This window comes from Ascaphus truei, chromosome 20 (genome assembly GCF_040206685.1).
Source record: "Ascaphus truei isolate aAscTru1 chromosome 20, aAscTru1.hap1, whole genome shotgun sequence".
Taxonomy (NCBI): Eukaryota; Metazoa; Chordata; class Amphibia; order Anura; family Ascaphidae; genus Ascaphus; species Ascaphus truei.
In genome coordinates, this window is record NC_134502.1 from 29,468,596 (window position 1) to 29,488,151 (window position 19,556).

Consider the following 19,556-nt stretch of genomic DNA (forward strand, 5'->3'; position numbering starts at 1 on the left):
GAGAGAGAGAGAGAGATCAGTGTCCGAGGGGAGAGAGAGAGATCAGTGTCCGAGGGGAGAGAGAGAGATCGGTGTCCGAGGGGAGAGAGAGAGATCGGTGTCCGAGGGGAGAGAGAGAATCGGTGTCGAGGGAGAGAGAGAGATCAGTGTCCGAGGGAAAGAGAGAGATCAGTGTCCGAGGGGAGAGATAGATCAGTGTCCGAGGGGGAGAGAGAGATCAGTGTCTGAGGGGAGAGAGAGAGATCAGTGTCCGAGGGGAGAGAGAGATCAGTGTCCGAGGGGAGAGAGAGATCAGTGTCCGAGGGCGAGAGAGAGAGAGATCAGTGTCCTAGGGGAGAGAGAGAGAGATCAGTGTGTGAGGGGAGAGAGAGAGATCAGTGTGTGAGGGGAGAGAGAGAGATCAGTGTGTGAGGGGAGAGAGAGGATCAGTGTGTGAGGGGAGAGAGAGAGATCAGTGTGTGAGGGGAGAGAGAGAGATCAGTGTCCGGAGGGGAGAGAGAGAGATCAGTGTCCGAGGGAAGAGAGAGAGATCAGTGTCCGAGGGGAGAGAGAGAGATCAGTGTCCGAGGGAGAGAGAGAGAGAGATCGGTGTCCGAGAGGAGAGAGAGAGATCAGTGCGTGAGGGGAGAGAGAGAGAGATCGGTGCCCGAGGGGAGAGAGAGAGAGATCAGTGTCCGAGGGGAGAGAGAGAGAGATTAGTGTCCGAGGGGAGAGAGAGATCAGTGTCCGAGGGGAGAGAGAGGATCAGTGTCCGAGGGGAGAGAGAGAGATCAGTGTCCGAGGAGAGAGAGAGAGATCAGTGTCCGATGGGAGAGAGAGATCAGTGTCCGAGGGGAGAGAGAGAGAGATCAGTGTCCGAGGGGAGAGAGAGAGAGAGATCAGTGTCCGAGGGGAGAGAGATCAGTGTCCGATGGAGAGAGAGAGATCAGTGTTCGATGGGAGAGAGATAGATCAGTGTTCGAGGGGAGAGAGAGATCAGTGTCCGAGGGGAGAGAGAGAGAGATCAGTGTCCAAGGGGAGAGAGAGATCGGTGTCCGAGGGGGAGAGAGAGAGAGATCAGTGTCTGAGGGGAGAGAGAGAGATCAGTGTCCGAGGGGAGAGAGAGATCAGTGTCCAAGGGAAGAGAGATCAGTGTCCGAGGGGAGAGAGAGAGAGAGATCAGTGTGTGAGGGGAGAGAGAGAGAGATCAGTGTCCGAGGGGAGAGAGAGAGATCAGTGTCCGAGGGAGAGAGAGAGATCAGTGTCCGAGGGAGAGAGAGAGATCAGTGTCCGAGGGAGAGAGAGAGATCAGTGTCCGAGGGGAGAGAGAGAGATCAGTGTCCGAGGGAGAGAGAGAGATCAGTGTCGAGGGGAGAGAGAGAGATCAGTGTGTGAGGGGAGAGAGAGAGATCGGTGTCCGAGGAAAGAGAGAGATCAGTGTCCGACGGGAGAGAGAGAGATCGGTGTCCGAGGGGAGAGAGAGAGATCGGTGTGTGAGGGGAGAGAGAGAGATCAGTGTCCGAGGGGAGAGAGAGAGATCAGTGTGTGAGGGGAGAGAGAGAGATCGTGTCCGAGGGGAGAGAGAGAGAGATCGGTGTCCGAGGAGAGAGAGAGAGAGATCAGTGTGTGAGGGGAGAGATCAGTGTGTGAGGGGAGAGAGATCAGTGTCCGAGGGAAGAGAGAGAGATCGGTGTCCGAGGAGAGAGAGAGATCAGTGTGTGAGGGGAGAGAGAGAGATCAGTGTGTGAGGGGAGAGAGATCAGTGTCCGAGGAGAGAGAGAGATCAGTGTGTGAGGGGAGAGAGAGAGATCAGTGTGTGAGGGGAGAGAGAGAGATCAGTGTGTGAGGGGAGAGAGATCAGTGTCCGAGGGAAGAGAGAGAGATCGGTGTCCGAGGAGAGAGAGAGAGATCAGTGTGTGAGGGGAGAGAGAGAGAGAGATCAGTGTCCGAGGGAAGAGAGAGAGATCAGTGTCGTCGAGGAGAGAGAGAGAGATCAGTGTGTGAGGGGAGAGAGAGATCAGTGTGTGAGGGGAGAGAGATCAGTGTGTGAGGGGAGAGAGATCAGTGTCCGAGGGAAGAGAGAGAGATCGGTGTCCGAGGAGAGAGAGAGATCAGTGTCCGAGGAGAGAGAGAGAGATCAGTGTCTGAGGGGAGAGAGAGAGATCAGTGTCCCGAGGGGAGAGAGAGAGATCGGTGGTCTATGGGGAGAGAGAGCTCAGTCTCTCCTCTCTGTATATACAGGTGATAGCTCAGTCTCCCCTCTCTCTGTATATACAGGTGATAGATAGCTCAGTCTCCCCTCTCTCTGTATATACAGGTGATAGATATCTCAGTCTCTCCTCTCTCTGTATATACAGGTGATGGATAGCTCCATCTCCCCTCTCTCTGTATATACAGGTGATATTTAGCTCAGTCTCCCCTCTCTCTGTATATACAGGTGATAGATAGCTCAGTCTCTCTCTCTGTATATACAGGTGATAGCTCAGTCTCTCCTCTCTCTGTATATACAGGTGATAGATAGCTCAGTCTCCCCTCTATCTGTATATACAAGTGATAGATAGCTCAGTCTCTCCTCTCTCTCTGTATATACAGGTGATAGATATCTCAGTCTCTCCCCTCTCTGTATATACAGGTGATATATATCTCAGTCTCTCCCCTCTCTGTATATACAGGTGATAGATAGCTCAGTCTCTCCTCTCTCTGTATATACAGGTGATAGATAGCTCAGTCTCCCTCTCTCTGTATATACAGGTGATAGCTATCTCAGTCTCCCCTCTCTCTGTATATACAGGTGATAGATAGCTCAGTCTCTCCTCTCTCTCTGTATATACAGGTGATAGATAGCTCAGTCTCTCCTCTCTCTGTATATACAGGTGATAGATAGCTCAGTCTCCCCTCTCTCTGTATATACAGGTGATAGATAGCTCAGTCTCCCCTCTCTCTGTATATACAGGTGATAGATATCTCAGTCTCCCCTCTCTCTGTATATACAGGTGATAGATAGCTCAGTCTCTCTCTCTCTGTATATACAGGTGATAGATAGCTCAGTCTCCCCTCTCTCTGTATATACAGGTGATAGATAGCTCAGTCTCCCCTCTCTCTGTATATACAGGTGATAGATAGCTCAGTCTCTCCTCTCTCTCTGTATATACAGGTGATAGATAGCTCAGTCTCTCCTCTCTCTGTATATACAGGTGATAGATAGCTCAGTCTCCCCTCTCTCTGTATATACAGGTGATAGATAGCTCAGTCTCCCCTCTCTCTGTATATACAGGTGATAGATATCTCAGTCTCCCCTCTCTCTCTGTATATACAGGTGATAGATAGCTCAGTCTCTCCTCTCTCTGTATATACTGTACAGGTGATAGATAGCTCAGTCTCCCCTCTCTCTGTATATACAGGTGATAGATAGCTCAGTCTCTCCTCTCTCTGTATATACAGGTGATAGATATCTCAGTCTCTCCTCTCTCTGTATATACAGGTGATAGCTCAGTCTCTCCTCTCTGTATATACAGGTGATAGATAGCTCAGTCTCTCCTCTCTCTGTATATACAGGTGATAGATAGCTCAGTCTCCCCTCTCTCTGTATATACAGGTGATAGATAGCTCAGTCTCTCCTCTCTCTGTATATACAGGTGATATATAGCTCAATCTCCCTCTCTCTGTATATACAGGTGAGATATAGCTCAGTCTCCCCTCTCTCTGTATATACAGGTGATAGATAGCTCAATCTCCCCTCTCTCTGTATATACAGGTGAGATATAGCTCAGTCTCCCCTCTCTCTGTATATACAGGTGATAGATAGCTCAGTCTCCCCTCTCTCTGTATATACAGGTGATAGATAGCTCAGTCTCTCCTCTCTCTGTATATACAGGTGATAGATAGCTCAGTCTCTCCTCTCTCTGTGTATACAGGTGATAGATAGCTCAGTCTCTCCTCTCTCTGTATATACAGGTGATAGATAGCTCAGTCTCCCCTCTCTCTGTATATACAGGTGATAGATAGCTCAGTCTCCCTCTCTCTGTATATACAGGTGATAGATAGCTCAGTCTCTCCCCTCTCTCTGTATATACAGGTGATAGATAGCTCAGTCTCCCCTCTCTCTGTATATACAGGTGATAGATATCTCAGTCTCTCCTCTCTCTGTATATACAGGTGTATAGATATCTCAGTCTCCCCTCTCTCTGTATATACAGGTGATAGATAGCGCAGTCTCCCCTCTCTCTGTATATACAGGTGATAGATAGCTCAGTCTCCCCTCTTCTCTGTATATACAGGTGATAGATAGCTCAGTCTCTCCTCTCTCTGTATATACAGGTGATAGATATCTCAGTCTCTCCCCTCTCTGTATATACAGGTGATAGATAGCTCAGTCTCTCCTCTCTCTGTATATACAGGTGATAGATAGCTCAGTCTCCCCTCTCTCTGTATATACAGGTGATAGATAGCTCAGTCTCTCCTCTCTCTGTATATACAGGTGATAGATAGCTCAGTCTCCCCTCTTCTGTATATACAGGTGATAGATATCTCAGTCTCTCCTCTCTCTGTATATACAGGTGATAGATAGCTCAGTCTCCCTCTCTCTGTATATACAGGTGATAGATAGCTCAGTCTCCCTCTCTCTGTATATACAGGTGATAGATAGCGCAGTCTCCCCTCTCTCTGTATATACAGGTGATATCTCAGTCTCTCCTCTCTCTGTATATACAGGTGATAGATAGCTCAGTCTCCCCTCTCTCTGTATATACAGGTGATAGATAGCTCAGTCTCCCCTCTCTCTGTATATACAGGTGATAGATAGCTCAGTCTCTCCTCTCTCTGTATATACAGGTGATAGATAGCTCAGTCTCCTCTCTCTGTATATACAGGTGATAGATATGTCACTCTCTCCTCTCTGTTATATACAGGTGATAGATAGCTCAGTCTCTCCTCTCTCTGTATATACAGGTGATAGATAGCTCAGTCTCTCCTCTCGCTGTATATACAGGTGATAGATATGTCAGTCTCTCCTCTCTCTGTATATACAGGTGATAGATTGCTCAGCCTCTCCTCTCTCTGTATATACAGGTGATTATTATCTCAGCCTCTCCTCTCTCTGTATATACAGGTGATACAGTACATGGTTCAGGCACCTGGATGTCGTTGTGCGGGTTCCAATCAGAGTCGTATATAATGACGGTGTCGGCCGTGGCGAGATTGATCCCCAGCCCGCCAGCACGAGTGGAGAGCAGGAAGCAGAACTGCTGAGGCACCGGGGCTGAGACAGGAGAGAGGTGGGAGGGGGGGAGAGAGAGAAAGGAGAGGGAGGGGGAAAGAGGAGAGGTGGGGGAGAAGAGAGAGGAGAGAGAGAGAGATGAGAGAGAGGGGGGGGGAAGAGGAGGAGATGGGGAGAAAGAGAGGGAGAGAGAGAGGGGGGGATAGAGAGAGAAAGGGAGATGAGAGAGATGGGGGAAAGGGGGAGAGTGGGGGGAGGGGGAGAGAGGGAGAGTGGGGGGGAGAGAGGGAGAGTTGGGGGGAGAGAGGGAGAGTGGGGGGAGACAGAGAGTGAGGGAGTTGGCAGGGATAGAGATAGGTGGGAGGTAGTCAGGGGGGATAGAGAGAGAAGGGAAAGAGAGAGGTTGGGGAGAGTAGAGAAGGAGAGAGAGAGGGGAGAGAGAGTAGACAGTGAGGGAGAGAAGGGGGAGAGAGAGAGAGAAGAGTGAGGGAGGGAGAGAGAGAGAAAGCTGGAGACAGGGAGAGAGAGAGAGGTCGAGAGATAAGGAGGGAGAAAGGGAGAGAGAAGGAGGGAGGGAGGAAGAGGAAGAGGGAGGAAGAGAAGGAGGGAGGGAGGAAGAGAGGAGGGAGGAAGAGAAGGAGGGAGGGAGGAAGAGAAGGAGGGAGGGAGGGAGGAAGAGAAGGAGGGAGGGAGGAAGAGAAGGAGGGAGGAAGAGAAGGAGGGAGGAAGAGAAGGAGGGAGGGAGGGAGGAAGAGAAGAGGGAGGAAGAGAAGGAGGGAGGGAGGAAGAGAAGGAGGGAGGGAGGAAGAGAAGGAGGGAGGGAGGAAGAGAAGGAGGGAGGGAGGAAGAGAAGGAGGGAGGGAGGAAGAGAAGGAGGGAGGGAGGAAGAGAAGGTGGGAGGGAGGAAGAGAAGGAGGGAGGAAGAGAAGGAGGGAGGGAGGAAGAGAAGGAGGGAGGAAGAGAAGGAGAGAGGGAGGAAGAGAAAGGAGGGAGGGAGGAAGAGAAGGAGGGAGGGAGGGAGAGAGAAGGAGGGAGGGAGGAAGAGAAGGAGGGAGGGAGGAAGAGAAGGAGGGAGGGAGGGAGGAAGAGAAGGAGGGAGGGAGGGAGAGGAGGAAGGAAGAGAGAGAGGGAGGGGAAGAGGGGGAGGAAGGGGGGGTGAGAGAGAAAGTGATGGGAGGTGGGGGGAGGGAGGGGGAGGGAGAGGGGGGAGAGGGGGTGGGAGGGGTGAGGGAGAGGGGAGGGGGGAGGGGAGAGTGGGGAGGGTAGAGAGGGGGAGGGGAGGGGGAAGAGAGTGGAGGGGGAAGAGAGGGGGAGGGGAGGGGGAAGAGAGGGGGAGGGGAGGGGGAAGAGAGGGAGAGGGGGGAGAGAGGGGGAGGGGAGGGGGGAAGAGAGGGAGAGGGGGGAGAGAGGGAGGAGGGGGAGGGGGGAGAGAGGAGGGGGGAGGGGGAGGGGGGAGAGGGGGAGGGGGAGAGAGGGGGGAGTGGGAGGGCGAGAGAGGGGAGGGGGAGAGAGGGGGAGGGGGAGAGAGGAGGGGGAGAGAGAGGAGGAGGGGAGGGGGAGAGAGAGGAGGGGGAGAGAGGTGGAGGGGGAGGGGGGAGAGAGGAGGGGGAGGGGGGAGAGAGGAGGAGGGGAGGGGGGAGGGGGAGAGAGGAGGAGGGGGAGGGGGGAGAGAGGAGGGGGGGAGGGGGGAGAGAGGAGGAGGGGGAGGGGGAGAGAGGAGGAGGTGGGAGAGAGGAGGAAGGGGTGGGGGGAGGGAGAGGAGGAGGGGGAGGGGGGAGAGAGAGGGAGAGGAGAGGAGGGGGGAGAGAGGTGGAGGGAGGGAGAGAGGGGGAGGGGGGGAGGAGAGACGGGGAGAGAGGGGGAGGAGGGAGGGGGGGGAGGAGGGAGGGGGGGGAGGGAGGAGGGGGGGGGGGGAGGGGCTGAGAGGGGGAGGGGGGAGGGAGGGGGGGAGGGAGGGGGAGGGGGGAGGGGGAGGGGGGTGGGAGGGGGAGGGGGGGAGGAGGGGGGAGGGGGAGGAGGGGGTGAGGGGGGAGGAGGGGGACGGGGGAGGAGGAGGGGGGAGGGAGGGGGAGGAGGGAGGGGGAGGGAGAGAGAGGAGGGTGGGGGGGTGGGAGAGAGGGGGAGGGGGGGACGGAGGAGGGAGAGAGAGGGGAGGGGGGAGGGAGAGAGGCGGGGAAGGGGGAGGGAGAGAGGGGAGGGAGAGGGGGGGGAGGGAGAGAGGGGGAGGGAGAGGGGGGAGGGAGAGAGGGGGAGGGAGAGGGGAGAGAGGGGGAGGGAGAGAGGGGGGGAGAGAGGGGAGGGAGAGAGGGGGAGGGAGAGAGGGGGGAGGGAGAGAAGGGGGAGGGAGAGAGGGGGGAGGGAGAGAAGGGGGAGGGAGAGAAGGGGGATGGAGTGGGAGGGGGAGAGTGTGGTAGAGATGAAGAGAAAGGGGTAGAAGAGGAAGTGAGGATGACGGGAATTGTGACCGGATAATAGAGAAAGAAAGGAAAGGGGAGAGAGGAAGAGAAATGAGGAGAGGGATTAGAAGCAGATACACTCACACTCGCCCACTCATCAACTTCAACTCACACTCCCCCACACTCACCAACTTACACTCACTCACCCTCACCCCACTTACACTCACACTCACCCACGCCTACTTACACTCACCCACTCTCTCCGCCTACACTCACCCACACCGACTTACACTCCCCACTTGCCACTCTCACCAACTACACTCACCCACACACTTACACTCAGACACACACACCCCTAACATTCACCCACACACTTAGACTCACCCCACTTACTCACACCTCACCCACTTACACTAACCCACTCACACTAACCAAACACACACTTACTCACCCATTTACGTAACACTCACCACACTTACACTCAGTCACCCACCCACTACACTCACCCCCACGCGCGCACTCACCGTTAAACCGTCAATCGCTTCCTGTCTCAGGGCCCCCGTTATCCCACCATCTATTCGCTCGTATTTATACCCCTCGTAATCCAGAAAATCCTCCAGAAGATCCAGCATCTTAGGTCATCTGAAAGCAGAGAGAGAGAGAGGGGGGGGGAGAGGGGATAGAGAAAGGGGGGGGTGCAGAGAGGGGGGGGAGAGAGGGGGGAGAGACAGAGCAGGGGGGGGAAGAGAGGGGGGAAAGGAGAGATGGAGCAACAGAGGAGGGGGAGTGAGAGTGGGGGGGAAAGAGAGAGGGGGGGGGATGAGAGAGAGGGGGAGAGAGAGAGGGGGGAGAGAGAGAGTGGGGAGACAGAGAGGGGAAGACAGAGAGGGGAAGACAGAGAGGGAGATTGGAGATCAACAACCTGCCAAAAAACAGACAAATCTCATTTGTCAGCGAAATGAAGGAGCAGTATGTGACTATGTGGGAAATGATATCCAACGCTCAAAAGCTGGGGACCTACCACAGCCTACAGAGACAATACACTTTGGCACCCTACCTACTGAAGGTAAAGACCCAAAGCAGAGACAGACCCTGAGCCAGTACAGAATGAGCGCCCACAGCCTGGAAATAGAAACAGGCAGACACAGACAGAACTGGAAGCCCCGGGAGATGAGACTGTGCCAGCGATGTGAGCTAGGAGAGGTGTGTGAGAGACACAGGCAGAACTGGAAGCCCCGGGAGATGAGACTGTGCCAGCGATGTGAGCTAGGAGAGGTGTGTGAGAGACACAGGCAGACGCAGACAGAACTGGAAGCCCCGGGAGATGAGACTGTGCCAGCGATGTGAGCTAGGAGAGGTGTGTGAGAGACAGCAGACACAGACAGAACTGGAAGCCCCGGGAGATGAGACTGTGCCAGCGATGTGAGCTAGGAGAGGTGTGTGAGAGACACAGACAGAACTGGTAGCCCCGGGAGGTGAGACTGTGCCAGCGATGTGAGCTAGGAGAGGTGTGTGAGAGACACAGCAGAACTGGAAGCCCCGGGAGGTGAGACTGTGCCAGCGATGGAGCTAGGAGAGGTGTGTGAGAGACACAGACAGAACTGGGAGCCCCGGGAGATGAGACTGTGCCAGCGATGTGAGCTAGGAGAGGTGTGTGAGAGACACAGGCAGACACAGACAGAACTGGGAGCCCCGGGAGATGAGACTGTGCCAGCGATGTGAGCTAGGAGAGGTGTGTGAGAGACACAGGCAGACACAGACAGAACTGGGAGCCCCGGGAGGTGAGACTGTGCCAGCGATGTGAGCTAGGAGAGGTGTGTGAGAGACACAGACAGAACTGGAAGCCCCGGGAGATGAGACTGTGCCAAGCGATGTGAGCTAGGAGAGGTGTGTGAGAGACACAGGCAGACACAGACAGAACTGGGAGCCCCGGGAGGTGAGACTGTGCCAGCGATGTGAGCTAGGAGAGGTGTGTGAGAGACACAGGCAGAACTGGAAGCCCCGGGAGATGAGACTGTGCCAGCGATGTGAGCGAGGAGAGGTGTGTGAGAAACACAGGCAGACACAGACAGAACTAGAAGCCCCGGGAGATGAGACTGTGCCAGCGATGTGAGGGGAGGACAGAGGGACAGAGGGGAGGACAGAGGGACAGAGGGGAGGACAGAGGGATAGAGGGGAGGAGGACAGAGGGATAGAGAGGGAGGGACAGAGGGACAGAGGGACAGAGGGGAGGGACAGAGGGACAGAGGGGAGGACGGAGGGACAGAGGGATAGAGGGGAGGAGGACAGAGGGACAGAGGGAAGGAGGACAGAGGGACAGAGGGGAGGACAGTGGGATAGAGGGGGGGACAGAGGGATAGAGGGGGGGACAGAGGGATAGAGGGGGGGACAGAGGGACAGAGGGGGAGGACAGTGGGATAGAGGGGGGACAGAGGGGGATAGAGGGAAGAGGGGAGGACAGAGGGACAGAGGGTGACAGAGGACAGAGGGAGGACAGAGGGACAGAGGGAGGACAGAGGGATAGAGGGGAGGAGGACAGAGGGATAGAGGGGAGGAGGACAGAGGGATAGAGGGGGGACAGAGGGATAGAGGGGGGACAGAGGGATAGAGGGGGGACAGAGGGATAGAGGGGGGACAGAGGGATAGAGGGGGGACAGAGGGATAGAGGGGGGACAGAGGGATAGAGGGGGAGGACAGAGGGATAGAGGGGAGGAGGACAGAGGGACAGAGGGGAGGAGGACAGAGGGATAGAGGGGAGGAGGACAGATGGATAGAGGGAGGAGGACAGAGGGATAGAGGGGAGGAGGACAGAGGGATAGAGGGGGGGACAGAGGGACAGAGGGGAGGACAGAGGGACAGAGGGACAGAGGGGAGGACAGAGGGACAGAGGGGAGGACAGAGGGATAGAGGGGAGGACAGAGGGACAGAGGGACAGAGGGGGGGGAGGAGGACAGAGGGACAGAGGGATAGAGGGGAGGAGGACAGAGGGGAGGACAGTGGGATAGAGGGGGGACAGAGGGATAGAGGGGGGAAAGAGGGACAGAGGGGGAGAACAGAGGGACAGAGGGGAGAACAGAGGGACAGAGGGGAGAACAGAGGGACAGAGGGGAGAACAGAGGGACAGAGGGGAGGACAGAGGGGACGACAGAGGGACAGAGGGATAGAGGGGAGGAGGACAGAGGGATAGAGGGGAGGACAGAGGGGAGGAGGACAGAGGACAGAGGGGAGGAGGACAGAGGGACAGAGGGGAGGAGGACAGAGGGACAGAGGGGAGGAGGACAGAGGGACAGAGGGGAGGACAGAGGGACAGAGGGGAGGACAGAGGGACAGAGGGGAGGACAGAGGGACAGAGGGACAGAGGGAAGGACAGAGGGACAGAGGGGAGGACAGAGGGACAGAGGAACAGAGGGGAGGACAGAGGGACAGAGGGGAGGAGGACAGAGGGACAGAGGGATAGAGGGGAGGAGGACAGAGGGAGGAGGACAGAGGGAGAGGACAGTGGGATAGAGGGGGGACAGAGGGATAGAGGGGAGGACAGAGGGATAGAGGGGGGAGAGAGGGATAGAGGGGGGGACAGAGGGATAGAGGGGGGGACAGAGGGATAGAGGGGAGGAGGACAGAGGGACAGAGGGGAGGAGGACAGAGGGATAGAGGGGAGGAGGACAGATGGATAGAGGGGAGGAGGACAGAGGGATAGAGGGGAGGAGGACAGAGGGGATAGAGGGGGGGACAGAGGGACAGAGGGGAGGACAGAGGGACAGAGGGACAGAGGGGAGGACAGAGGGACAGAGGGAGGACAGAGGATAGAGGGGAGGACAGAGGGACAGAGGGACAGAGGGGAGGAGGACAGAGGGACAGAGGGATAGAGGGGAGGAGGACAGAGGGGAGGACAGTGGGATAGAGGGGGGACAGAGGGATAGAGGGGGGAAAGAGGGACAGAGGGGAGAACAGAGGGACAGAGGGGAGACAGAGGGACAGAGGGGAGAACAGAGGGACAGAGGGGAGAACAGAGGGACAGAGGGGAGGACAGAGGGGAGGACAGAGGGACAGAGGGATAGAGGGGAGGAGGACAGAGGGATAGAGGGGAGGACAGAGGGGAGGAGGACAGAGGGGAGGAGGACAGAGGGGAGGAGGACAGAGGGACAGAGGGGAGGAGGACAGAGGGACAGAGGGGAGGAGGACAGAGGGACAGAGGGGAGGAGGACAGAGGGACAGAGGGGAGGACAGAGGGACAGAGGGGAGGACAGAGGGACAGAGGGGAGGACAGAGGGGACAGAGGGACAGAGGGAAGGACAGAGGGACAGAGGGGGAGGACAGAGGGACAGAGGAACAGAGGGGAGGACAGAGGGACAGAGGGGAGGAGGACAGAGGGACAGAGGGATAGAGGGGAGGAGGACAGAGGGGAGGAGGACAGAGGAGAGGACAGTGGGATAGAGGGGGGACAGAGGGATAGAGGGGAGGACAGAGGGATAGAGGGGGGAGAGAGGGATAGAGGGGGGGGACAGAGGGATAGAGGGGGGACAGAGGGATAGAGGGGGGGACAGAGGGATGGAGGGGGAGAACAGAGGGACAGAGGGAGAACAGAAGGATAGAGGGGAGGAGGACAGAGGGACAGAGGGGAGGACAGAGGGACAGAGGGGAGGTCAGAGGGACAGAGGGATAGAGGGGAGGAGGACAGAGGGATAGAGGGGAGGACAGAGGGGAGGAGGACAGAGGGGAGGAGGACAGAGGGATAGAGGGGAGGAGGACAGAGGGACAGAGGGGGAGGACAGAGGGGAGGACAGAGGGGAGGACAGAGGGATAGAGGGGAGGAGGACAGAGGGGAGAACAGATGGATAGAGGGATAGAGGGGAGGAGGACAGAGGGATAGAGGGGAGGAGGACAGAGGGGAGGACAGAGGGATAGAGGGGAGGAGGACAGAGGGATAGAGGGGAGGAGGACAGAGGGACAGAGGGGAGGACAGAGGGATAGAGGGGGGGACAGAGGGACAGAGGGGAGGAGGACAGAGGGATAGAGGGGAGGAGGACAGAGGGATAGAGGGGAGGAGGACAGAGGGATAGATGGGAGGACAGAAGGATAGAGGGGGGAGGACAGAGGGATAGAGGGGAGGACAGAGGGACAGAGGGGAGGACAGAGGGATAGAGGGGAGGACAGAGGGACAGAGGGGAGGACAGAGGGACAGAGGGGAGAACAGAGGGACAGAGGGGAGGACAGAGGGACAGAGGGGAGGACAGAGGGACAGAGGGGAGGACAGAGGGACAGAGGGGAGGACAGAGGGACAGAGGGGAGGACAGAGGGACAGAGGGGAGGACAGAGGGATAGAGGGGAGGACAGATAGAGATAGAGGGGAGGACAGAGGGATAGAGGGGAGGACAGAGGGACAGAGGGGAGGACAGATGGATAGAGGGGAGGACAGAGGGGAGGACAGAGGGGAGGACAGAGGGGAGGACAGAGGGGAGGACAGAGGGACAGAGGGGAGGACAGAGGGACAGAGGGGAGGACAGAGGGACAGAGGGGAGGACAGAGGGACAGAGGGGAGGACAGAGGGACAGAGGGGAGGACAGAGGACAGAGGGACAGAGGGGAGGACAGAGGGATAGAGGGGAGGACAGAGGGATAGAGGGGAGGAGGACAGAGGGATAGAGGGGAGGAGGACAGAGGGACAGAGGGGAGGACAGAGGGACAGAGGGGAGGACAGAGGGACAGAGGGGAGGACAGAGGGATAGGGGGGAGGACAGAGGGATAGAGGGGAGGAGGACAGAGGGATAGAGGGGGAGGAGGACAGAGGGATAGAGGGGAGGAGGACAGAGGGGTAGAGGGGAGGAGGACAGAGGGACAGAGGGGAGGACAGAGGGATAGAGGGGAGGAGGACAGAGGGACAGAGGGGAGGACAGAGGGATAGAGAGGAGGACAGAGGGATAGAGGGGAGGACAGAGGGATAGAGGGGAGGAGGACAGAGGGACAGAGGGGAGGAAGACAGAGGGACAGAGGGGAGGAGGACAGAGGGATAGAGGAGAGGAGGACAGAGGGATAGAGGGGAGGAGGACAGAGGGGTAGAGGGGAGGAGGACAGAGGGGAGGACAGAGGGATAGAGGGGAGGACAGAGGGATAGAGGGGAGGATAGAGGGGAGGACAGAGGGATAGAGGGGAGGAGGACAGAGGGATAGAGGGGAGGAGGACAGAGGGATAGAGGAGAGGAGGACAGAGGGATAGAGGGGAGGAGGACAGAGGGGTAGAGGGGAGGAGGACAGAGGGGAGGACAGAGGGATAGAGGGGAGGACAGAGGGATAGAGGGGAGGACAGAGTGATAGAGGGGAGGACAGAGGGATAGAGGGGAGGACAGAGGGATAGAGGGGAGGACAGAGGGATAGAGGGGAGGACAGAGGGATAGAGAGGAGGACAGAGGGATAGAGGGGGGGGGCAGAGGGACAGAGGGGAGGAGGACAGAGGGATAGAGGGAGAGGGGGACAGAGGGACAGAGGGGAGGACAGAGGGATAGAGGGAAGGGCAGAGGGATAGAGGGGAGGACAGAGGGATAGAGGGGAGGAGGACAGAGGGGAGGACAGAGGGATAGAGGGGAGGAGGACAGAGGGATAGATGGGAGGAGGACAGAGGGACAGAGGGGAGGAGGACAGAGGGACAGAGGGGAGGAGGACAGAGGGGAGGACAGAGGGACAGAGGGGAGGACAGAGGGACAGAGGGGAGGACAGAGGACAGAGGGGAGGACAGAGGGATAGAGGGGAGGAGGACAGAGGGATAGAGGGGAGGACAGATAGAGATAGAGGGGAGGAGGACAGAGGGACAGAGGGGAGGACAGAGGGACAGAGGGGAGGACAGAGGGACAGAGGGGAGGACAGAGGGATAGAGGGGAGGAGGACAGAGGGATAGAGGGGAGGACAGATAGAGATAGAGGGGAGGAGGACAGAGGGACAGAGGGGAGGACAGAGGGATAGAGGGGAGGTGGACAGAGGGATAGAGGGGAGGAGGACAGAGGGATAGAGGGGAGGAGGACAGGGGGATAGAGGGGAGGAGGACAGGGGGATAGAGGGGAGGAGGACAGAGGGATAGAGGGGAGGAGGACATTATGGATAGAGGGGAGGAGGACAGAGGGATAGAGGGGAGGAGGACAGAGGGACAGAGGGGAGGAGGACAGAGGTACAGAGAGGAGGAGGAGAGAGGGATAGAGGGGAGGACAGAGGGACAGAGGGGAGGAGGAGAGAGGGATAGAGGGGAGGACAGAGGGACAGAGGGGATGAGGACAGAGGGATAGAGGGGAGGAGGACAGAGGGACAGAGGGGAGGACAGAGGGACAGAGGAGAGGACAGAGGGACAGAGGGGAGGACAGAGGGACAGAGGGGAGGACAGAGGGATAGAGGGGAGGACAGAGGGATAGAGGGATAGAGGGGAGGACAGAGGATAGAGGGATAGAGGGGAGGACAGAGGGACAGAGGGGAGGAGGACAGAGGGACAGAGGGGAGGACAGATAGAGATAGAAGGGAGGAGGACAGAGGGATAGAGGGGAGGACAGAGGATAGAGGGGAGGAGGACAGAGGGACAGAGGGGAGGAGGACAGAGGGACAGAGGGAGGACAGAGGGATAGAGGGGAGGAGGACAGAGGGACAGAGGGGAGGACAGAGGGATAGAGGGGAGGAGGACAGAGGGACAGAGGGGAGGACAGAGGGATAGAGGGGAGGAGGACAGAGGGATAGAGGGGAGGACAGAGGGATAGAGGGGAGGAGGACAGAGGGACAGAGGGACAGAGGGAGGACAGAGGGATAGAGGGGAGGAGGACAGAGGGACAGAGGGGGAGGAGGACAGAGGGATAGAGGGGAGGACAGATAGAGATAGAGGGGAGGAGGACAGAGGGATAGAGGGGAGGACAGATAGAGATAGAGGGGAGGAGGACAGAGGGATAGAGGGGAGGAGGACAGATAGAGATAGAGGGGAAGAGGACAGAGGGATAGAGGGGAGGAGGACAGAGGGATAGAGGGGAGGACAGATAGAGATAGAGGGGAGGAGGACAGAGGGATAGAGAGGAGGACAGATAGAGATAGAGGGGAGGAGGACAGAGGGATAGAGAGGAGGACAGATAGAGATAGAGGGGAGGGAGGACAGAGGGATAGAGAGGAGGGACAGATAGAGATAGAGGGGACCTCCTGTACCTGTGAGAAGATTAATACTCTGTGTCCCTCCTCATTCAGATTCCGAAGCATCTTCTGGAGAAGCAGCAGTTTCCCCGAGGATTTGATAAGAGCTCCTCCATCATACGCCCCACTGGGGAGCTTAGGGGACTCCTGGGAGAGAGGAGAGGAAGATCTGGGTCACTGTGTCACCCTACGGGGGGAGGGACAGGCTCATAGCTCCCTTCTGTCTGTGTCACTGTGTCACCCTGCGGGGGGAGGGACAGTCTCATAGCTCCCTTCTGTCTGTGTCACTGTGTCACCCTGCGGGGGAGGGACAGACTCATAGCTCCCTTCTGTCTGTGTCACTGTGTCACCCTGCGGGGGGAGGGACAGACACATAGCTCCCTTCTGTCTGTGTCACTGTGTCACCCTGCGGGGGGAGGGACAGGCTCATAGCTCCCTTCTGTCTGTGTCACTGTGTCACCCTGCGGGGGGAGGGACAGACTCATAGCTCCCTTCTGTCTGTGTCACTGTGTCACCCTGCGGGGGGAGGGACAGACTCATAGCTCCCTTCTGTCTGTGTCACTGTGTCACCCTGCGGGGGGAGGGACAGGCTCATAGCTCCCTTCTGTCTGTGTCACTGTGTCACCCTGCGGGGGGAGGGACAGGCTCATAGCTCCCTTCTGTCTGTGTCACTGTGTCACCCTGCGGGGGGAGGGACAGGCTCATAGCTCCCTTCTGTCTGTGTCACTGTGTCACCCTGCGGGGGGAGGGACAGGCTCATAGCTCCCTTCTGTCTGTGTCACCCTGCGGGAGGAGGGACAGACTCATAGCTCCCTTCTGTCTGTGTCACTGTGTCACCTGCGGGGGAGGGACAGACTCATAGCTCCCTTCTGTCTGTGTCACTGTGTCACCCTGCGGGGGAGGGACAGGCTCATAGCTCCCTTCTGTCTGTGTCACTGTGTCACCCTGCGGGGGGAGGGACAGACTCATAGCTCCCTTCTGTCTGTGTTACTGTGTCACCCTGCGGGGGGAGGGACAGACTCATAGCTCCCTTCTGTCTGTGTCACTGTGTCTCCCTGCGGGGGGAGGGACAGACTCATAGCTCCCTTCTGTCTGTCACCGTGTCACCCTGCGGGGGAGGGACAAACTCATAGCTCCCTTCTGTCTGTGTCACTGTGTCACCCTGCGGGGGGGAGGGACAGGCTCATAGCTCCCTTCTGTCTGTGTCACTGTGTCACCCTGCGGGGGGAGGAGAGGCTCATAGCTCCCTCCTGTCTGTGTCACTGTGTCACCCTGCGGGGGGAGGGACAGGCTCATAGCTCCCTTCTGTCTGTGTTACTGTGTCACCCTGCGGGGGGAGGGACAGACTCATAGCTCCCTTCTGTCTGTGCCACTGTGTCACCCTGCGGGGGGAGGGACAGACTCATAGCTCCCTTCTGTCTGTGTCACTGTGTCACCCTGCGGGGGGAGGGACAGACTCATAGCTCCCTTCTGTCTGTGTCACTGTGTCACCCTGCGGGGGGAGGGACAGACTCATAGCTCCCTTCTGTCTGTGTCACTGTGTCACCCTGCGGGGGGAGGGACAGACTCATAGCTCCCTTCTGTCTGTGTCACTTTGGTTTGATAGAAGCAAATATTAAAGGGCAGGTAGGTATTAGTTGTAGGTATTAGGAGAGGGTAAGTGGCCGGTGTGGGTATTAGCGGAGAGTAAGTGGCCGGCATTGGTATTAGCAGAGGGTAAGTGGCCGGCGTGGGTATTAGCAGAGGGTAAGTGGCCGGCGTGGCTATTAGCAGAGGGTAAGTGGCCGGCGTGGCTATTAGCAGAGGGTAAGTGGCCGGCGTGGGTATTAGCAGAGGGTAAGTGGCCGGCGTGGCTATTAGCAGAGGGTAAGTGGCCGGCGTGGGTATTAGCAGAGGGTAAGTGGCCGGCGTGGGTATTAGCGGAGGGTAAGTGGCCGGCGTGGCTATTAGCAGAGGGTAAGTGGCCGGCGTGGGTATTAGCGGAGGGTAAGTGGCCGGCGTGGCTATTAGCAGAGGGTAAGTGGCCGGCGTGGGTATTAGCGGAGGGCACGTGGCCGGCGTGGCTAGGTGCTCACTCACCAGGGCCGCCACGGGGAAGAGGTATGGGTGGTTACAGCATTTCTTCAGATCCATCATGATGTTCAGGAGAGAGAACCTGGTTCCCCCCGCCCCGCGAATTCAGCGCCTCAAAGTTACGCGTCAGGATGAACTTGTAATACTTCCTATAGGTGAGAGGAGGGGGAGAGAGGGGGGGGAGGAGAGAAAGAGAGGGGAGGAGAGAAAGAGAGAGGCGGGGGATAGAGAGGGGGGAAAACAGAGAGAGTGAGAGCGGGGGAGAAAGAGAGGGGGGAAAACAGAGAGAGAGCGGGGGAGAAAGAGGCGGCGAGGAGGAGAGGGAAAGAGGGAGAGAGGGAGAGGGGGCGAGGGGGAGAGGGGGGAGGAGGGGAGAGGGGGAGAGGGGGAGAGAGAGAGAGAGAAGAGACAGACCGGGGAGAGAGATGGAGACAGTGAATAAAGAACTAAAGTAATGTGTCTGTCTCTCTCTTTACCCATCTGCCCTTCATTTCATCCTCTCTCCATCCCCCCTTCTCTCTCCCCCTCCCCTCCCCCCCTCCCCTCTCACTTTTGCATGGGACTGAGTTCCACTCGGACGATCAGCTCCGTCTTGGCCGGCATGTTCTTGAACACATCGGCCTTCAGCCGGCGCAGGAGGTGAGGACCCAGCACGTCGTGCAGCTTCTTAATCTGGTCCTCCTTAGAGATGTCTGCAAACTCCTCCAGGAAACCGTCCAGATTACTGCGCGGGAGAGAGGGAGGAGAGCGACGGAGAGGGAGAGAGAGAGAGAGACAGAGAGGGGGAGAGTGAGTGTGAGTGTGACAGAGACACAGAGAGACAGACACAGAGAAAGAGACGGAGGAAGAAAGAGGGGAGGGGAGAAAGAGAGACATAGAAAGAGCGGTAGAGGGAAAGAGAAAACAGGGAAGGGAGAGAAGTGAGGGGGGGAGAGAGAGGATATGTGTGTGCTTGTCGTGTGTGTATATATATGTGTATATATATCTGAATCCCATTATAACGCGGTGCACAGGGTCCACATAATGAGACCGCGTATAACAGGGATGGCGAAAAAACCCATCCACGTGCACATCTCACAGGTTTTTTTTTTATTATTTATTTATTATAATATTCAATGCTTTATTGCTAACGGACACACACACACACACACACACACACACACACACCTCCCCCATCACTAATAATTTTACCATACCATGCAGGAATCGAAACTATGAGCTTTCATACACTGGTAGCGATTCTCTAGCTGCTACACCATACGATTGGTGTGATGTCATTGACTCTATTATCAAACTTGCGTGTGCGCACGTGTGCGCGTGTGCGCCCATTAGCAATAAAGCATAGAATGTTTTAAATAAAAAAAACTAAATAAAACCTTGGAGTTTGTTTTTACATCAAGAGCCACGCTGGACGATGTACAGTGGAACCCCCTATACGTTGTTTTGGGGGGGGGGTGGAAATCTCTGCCATACGGGATGGTCAGAATACCCAACGTGGAGGCCCAGTAGTGTGTGTGTGTATTACAGGCGGTCCTCGGTTATCCAACGGAATCCGTTCTGGAAGCAGCGTTGGATAGTGACACCGCTGTAAAGTGAGTCCCATGTTGATCAGTGGCGGTGAGCGTCGGATAACGCATTCAGGCGTCGGATAACTCATCCCGGCGTCGGATAACGCATTCCGGCGTCGGATAACGCATTCCGGCGTCGGATAACGCATCCCGGCGTCGGATAACGTATCCCGGCGTCG

At 57.2% G+C, this 19,556-nt stretch overlaps 1 pseudogene; it reads right to left on the reverse strand.

Moving 5' to 3' along the window:
• The window catches only part of LOC142471112 (chromodomain-helicase-DNA-binding protein 3-like), a 45,059-nt pseudogene extending 26,359 nt beyond the window's left edge, over nt 1-18,700 (reverse strand).
• Between the last annotated feature and the right edge of the window lie 856 nt (nt 18,701-19,556).